Genomic DNA, 6,434 nt, shown 5'->3' on the forward strand with positions numbered 1-6,434 from the left:
TATTATTAACTAAAGCCACAATGTTGGACAGTTGATAGAGCATAACCATCTTGTACAACTGAAACTTTAGATCCACTGATGAGCAATTATCCATTTTCCATCCTTCTGAGTTTGACTAGTTTAGATATTTAATACAAGTGGAATCATGCAGTGTTTATCCTCCTACGATTGACTTATTTTACTTAGCATAATGTCCTCAGTGTTCAGTCGTGCTGCACACTGTAGAATTTCCTTAATTTTAGGACTGAATAATGCTCCATTGTATGTACACACCTTTTCTTTTTCCATTCATCCGTGGATGAACACTTAGATTGTTTCTACATCTTGCCTATTGTCAGTAATGAACAAGAGAGTGCAACTGTTTCTTGGATATCCTGATTTCAATTCTTTGGGATAAAATTCAAAAATATTTGGGATTTATGGGTCATAATGTAGTCCTACTTTTAATTTGGGGGTATCCTCCGTACTGTTTCCCATATTTGCTGGGCCAATTTGCATTCCTACCAGCAGTGTGCAAGGGTTCTTTCTTCTCTACATCCTCACCAACATTTGCTATCTTTCATTGTTTTTTTTATCTTTCATTGTTTTGATAATAGCCATTCTAACAAGTGTGAGATGGTTTTGATTTGTATATCTCTGATTATTATTGATTTTGAGCATTTTTTATATACCTGTTGGCAATTTATAAAACTTCTCTGGAGAAGTTTCTATTTAAATCTTTCACTCATTTAAAAAATCGGTTATTTGCTATTGAATTATAAGAATTCCTTCTATATTTGACATATTAACTCATCAGATACATGATTTGCAAATATTTTCTCCCATTCTTCAAGCTGTGTTTGTACTGTTGGTTTTTTTGGTGTATAGAAATATTTTTAGTTTGATGTATTCCCACTTCTTTACCTTTATTTTTGTTGCCTGGCATAATCTTTTCCTTAATAAGAGTCCTCCAGATCCAGAATCTAACAGCCTTTAAAGCAGCTGTGCTGACCATACCTTAAATTATTTTGTTGGCCAGGTGAAATGACACTGCAGTAAACTGGCATTCCTGCCGTGGGCATAGATCCTTGATTAGACTGAATAGAAAACATAACAGGCTGTTGATAAGTCTGATGGGCTATTCCTTGAGAACCTTGAGGAAGTGAAACCTGATATAATAGCACTGAAGGATAGGGGATGACCACTCCTTGAATCTGATTTCCAATGCTGTTGGCTTGGCCTCCAACTAGGCTCAGACTCAGGCTGCTGAACTCCAACTATTCCTTGGTGGTTTTGGTGCTGGTTGGCCATAACTTGATAACCTGTTTACTGTGCAGGGTTTGACAGTGGTTGGTTTAGATGTGAACTGCAATGGACAGAAGGGATAGAGTGATACTGAGGCTGACTGGAGTCATAGTGGCCTGCACAATAACAGGCTGGCATCTGTGGTGAGAGGTGCTGAATATATGCCTGCTGCTGGAGCACAGGCTGGCTGACAGCATAACCAGAGGCAGAATAGCCAGCAGTAGTGACCCTCTGCCCAGGTCGGAGGTGGCAGAGGTGCCCAGGTTGAGGTGGCAGAGGTGGAGGAGGAGGATTGGATGGGGGTGCTGCTGTCACAATATAACTGGATTGCTGTGGAGACTGAAGAACAATGGTAGACTAGAATGTGGTGGCATGTGGGTCAGAACCAGCATATGGCTGGCAGGCAAAACTCATGTGGCTGAACTGAGAACCAAGGTTATCCTGTTGTGAGAAAATGTGATTAGCTACTGGTTGTTGAGGTGGTAAGGGTTACAGAGGTGGCTGTGGAAGTTCAGGCACTTGGGTTCTAACTGGCTGTTGAGTCGTAGGAGGATTATATATGACTGAACTCCAATCTGGGTTTATGAAGGCCTGACCTATTCATGTGTTGATCAGAATACTGCCAGGTGGTATGCCTGCTACTTTCAAAGGAAGCAAAAGGAAGGTAGTACTAGGAGATGTGACTTCCCCATTTAGGCCACCATTGAAAGAAAGAGAACTATGAGTGTTGACAGCTGGATAGATAACTGCTGTGCCATGAGAAGACTGCCTGAGTGCTGCACCTGGAAGGTAAATCCAGTGCTGAGATATTTTTCCATTTTCTGATATCCCCTTCAGTCTCCTTTTCAGGGTACTGTAGCTTTCGATGTGTCTTTTACTTCTTTTGTTGGATTGATTCCTAAATATTTCAAATTTTTTGGTTGCTATTATGGAAGGTGTGCTTTCCTTAATTTCTCTCTTGGTGAGTTTGTTATTTGTATATAGGAATTGATTTTTAAGTGTAGACGTTGTATCTAGGTACACTACTGAATTTGGTTATTTAATCTAAAAGTCTTTTGGTAGAGTTTTTGGGGTCTACTATGTATAGTATCATGTCACACACAAATAATGATTATTTAACATTTTGCTTTCATATCTTTATTCTTTTTATTTCTTTCTCTTGTCTAATTGGTCTAGCTAATGTTTCCAGAATTATATTGAATAAGAGTGGTGGCAGTGGACATCCTTGTCTTGTTCCTAATTTTAGAGTGAAAGCTGTCAGTTTTTGACCATTTAGTATGATGTTGGCTTCTAGTTTTTCATAGGTGGCTTTTATCAGCTTGACATGAAGATCATCTATTCCAATTTTCGGTAGCATTATCATGAATTAGTATTGGGCTTTGTCAAATGCTTTTTTTACATCTATTGAGATGATCATGTGGTTTTTGTTCTTGGCTCTGTTAATATAGTGTATTACATTAATTGATTTGCTTATGTTGAAACATCCCTGCATCCCAGGGATGAATCCTACTTGGTCATGGTGTATAATCTGCTTGATGATTTTCTGCATTGTGTTTGTCAGTATCTTAATGAGGACTTTTGCACCTATGTTCATTAGGGAGGTTGACCTCCAGATCCAGCTCTCTTTTTTGGTTGGATCCTTCTCTGGTATTGATATCAGGGTAATGCTTGCTTTGAGGAATCACTTAGGGAGTATTGCTTCCCTTTCAATTTTATTAGAGTTTGAGGAGTAGTGGCATTAGATTATCTCTATATTTCCTGTAGAATTCAACAGCGTATATGTCAGGACCTGGGTGTTTCTTTGTTAGTGATTTTTAAATTACCTCTTCAATTTCATTGACTGATATTGGATGATTTAGAATTTTTATATCTTCTTGATTTAGCTTTGGTAATTCATATGTATCTAGAAATTTGTCCATTTTTTTTGCATTTTCCATGTTATTAGAGTACTGCTTCTTGAAGTAGATACTGGCAGTCCCTTGTGATTTCATCCTTTGTGTTCCTAATTGCCTAGATTTAAAAATTTTAAAAATAACATTTGTATTATTATTATTAAATTCAAATTCTTTTCTATGCACTACTTCTGTGAATAAGCTGATTATTTCCTTGTGGTATCTTTTTATTTTTATTAATTCCTATCAATCTTGTGTTATCTTTACATTATCCAGCAGCTGTTGGATTGAGTTTTTGTGGCCACATGCTATTTTTAGGAAGTCTTTCATTTGATGATTCCTAGCAGCAAACCTGTCTTCTAGGTCTGATATTCTGTCTTCACATTGGTTGTTTTTGCTGCATATACTTTCAATAGAATTTTTAATCTCCTTGATGTCAGCTTGAATTTGTTTCATGGAACCAGTTATTTCCTATGTAGGGCCCTCATGGTTTTCATCACATTCCTAAGCTCCACTATTTTTTAAATCTCTACCTACCTAGATTCCCTAAGCATGTTCTTCATTATGGCCACTATCTCTTTAGTTATCTGTGAAATTATTTCTGATTTGATTTTTCTAGAGCCTCATTCATCTACTTTATTACCTCCACTACTACCATTTCAGAAAGTTCAGCTGTGTGGCTTTTGATTTCTTCTACCTAAATGCCCCCTTGATTTGCCTTGGATGAGCTGGATGTCTGAGGTTACATCTTGGTTTTGTATCTTTTCAGTTTCTACATTTTAAAATTTAGTTTCTGCCTTGCAAATTGCTTCATTACTAGTATTGAAACCTCCTTAGGAAATGACTACTTTTCAGAGATATCATCTAGGTATAGCTGGCTTTGTCTTTTTAGTCTGTACCAAGATCATGTCTCTTCAGTTTATTATGGAAGAGAAGTTGCTGCCTATTTAGCCTACTACCCAGTTCTTTGCTCCTGAACTATGGTATTGTTTATGACTGCCAGACAATCTCAGTTCTGCCACACAAGGTAGAACAACTGATCACAACAACTATGTCACCTTGACTAAAGTAGTACAATAACTAATACCCAATAGCATCAAGCACAATCTAGAAAATGATAAACTGTGATAACAGTTGCCTCCTTTAACCATAGGTATAAGATTTATAGTTATGTAACAAAACCTAAAACAAATCAGAAAATGATATACAGTAAATATCCCCTTGATAGAGTAATTTTACCCTCATGGAAGAAAATTTAAAAGGGATGAGAGGAAAAAAATAGATAAAAAAGAGAAGGAAATTAGAAGCAAGGCTGAAGGACAAAGGAAGATTATCCAAGCTTTGGGAAAGTCTTGAAGAAGACTGGAGGGAAAGAAAGAAGGACAAAACACAAACACAAACAAAACTAAGCTAAACTTTAAAAACTAAAATTAATATTCACACTCAGAATAAAAGAAAAACAAGTGTTATGCCTTCTGTCTAGATGTCCTCCCAGAGCCTCATGCAGTCACAGGTAGGGCTTTTCAAAGGTGGCTGGCTCTAGAGGGTGTGATGCTGGGATTGATTCATAGTGATTAATCAATAGATTGATTCTAGGATTAAGGGCACTAGGATTAAGGGTGTGCTATCCTCTGTAAGAGCATGTAGTCTGGATAAGATCTAAGGGACAGAAAAAGGCTTGTCTTGTCACTTGCTTTCTTTTGCTGTCTTCTGCCTGCCATGAACTATTTCTCCTCTGTAATGCTCCTCTGCCATACCACCCTGCCTTGGAGTCAGCCAACTATTGTGAGCTAAACAAACCTTTCCTCCCTTAATTCATGAGTGTTGGGTATTTTGTCTCAGCAATGAGAAAAGTAACTAAGACAGAATTTGGCACCAGAGAAGTGAGATCATTGCTGGGACTGTACCTGACCATATGTTTCAGGAGCCTTTGGAACTGGCTTGTGGGAAGAGTTTGGAAAGGTTTGGAAATCTCAACTCCCTACACTGCTTCCATTCTGGAATACAGTGCTCTGGGGCTGTCTTCTCAAAGCAAAGTCTTTCATTTTTGCAATTTTGAGGCTTCAAAGGGTGGAGTCCTGCTGCTTCTTGTGATGTCCTCGGGTCATCTTTTCTGTTGCCTTTTTCTGAAATACTTGGCTTCTTCTTGCTAGTCTTTTCAGGGACCAGTTTCTCCTATGCTTGAGATTTGGTTTATAGGCACTCACCCCTATAGCCAAGTGATAAGGGAGCCTGGTTATTACTCCAGCTGGCAACAGACCTTGGCATCATTCAGGCGGTGCTGGTTTTAGGTGTGTGCAGAATATAAGAGTTGTGGGGGTCAGGAAAGCTTCCACCTAGATTTCTGAAGGCCAGAGAGGCCATGTAGTGTGCCCCTGAGATGGTAATGTGTGAAGCTGTGAGTGTGAACCCAAAGATGCAGTGGAGACTCTGGAAATTTGGAGAGGGCAGGAAAGAGGATTGTTTGAGGAAAACTACAAGAAAGGAACATATCCAGCCAGAGAGAGAAGCCATGGGAGATAAAACCAGCAGAAGTGCCATAGGAGTGGAGCTACCCAAGGCCTTTGGAGTTCACATCTTGTCATAGATTGCTAGGGATGGTGGACATGGAACTACGGGACTTAATGTATGCCCTGCTGAACTTCAGACTTGCTTTGTTCCCATCCCGTTCTGTTCCCGTATTTGTACCTTTTGTAATGGAAATGTCTATCTTGTGCTATTGAATGTTGCACATTTTAAACTTTCTTTTCATTTGTACAGGGACTTGAAGCTGAGTTTGCCTTAAGTCTCAGAAGAGCCTTTGGAGTTGGGCTTTTTAGCAATGCTGAAACTGTTCGGACTTTGGCAACTCTTCTAGATGGACTAAATGCCTTTTTCACAAAGGGATATGCATGAGTCTTTGTGAGGCAAGGGGTGGACTGTTATAGCTTGTGTCTAGATGTGTCCCCAAAGTCTCATGAAATCATAGGTGGTGCTTTTCAGAGGTGGATGGATCTATAGTGTGTGATGCTGGGATTGATTCATGGTGCAGTGCTAGGATTAAGGGCACTAGGATTAAGGGTGTGAGTGCTACCCGCTGTAAGAGCAGGTAGTCTGGATAAGATCTAAGGGACCGAAAAAGGCTTGTCTTGTCACTTGCTTTCTTTTGTTGTCTTCTGCCTGCTATGAACTATTTCTCCTCTGTGATGCCCCTCTGCCATGCCACCCTGCCTTGGAGCCAGCCAACTATGAACTGAGACCTCTACAAACTGTGAGTTA

At 39.2% G+C, this 6,434-nt stretch overlaps 1 pseudogene; it reads right to left on the reverse strand.

Annotated features, from left to right (window-relative positions):
• Nucleotides 1-824: 824 nt before the first annotated feature.
• Nucleotides 825-5,447, reverse strand: LOC106007921 (R3H domain-containing protein 1 pseudogene; annotated as a pseudogene).
• Between the last annotated feature and the right edge of the window lie 987 nt (nucleotides 5,448-6,434).

Source organism: Heterocephalus glaber, unplaced genomic scaffold (assembly GCF_053883595.1).
Source record: "Heterocephalus glaber isolate CG9 unplaced genomic scaffold, H.glaber_assembly_v1.0 deba00001613, whole genome shotgun sequence".
NCBI lineage: Eukaryota > Metazoa > Chordata > Mammalia > Rodentia > Bathyergidae > Heterocephalus > Heterocephalus glaber.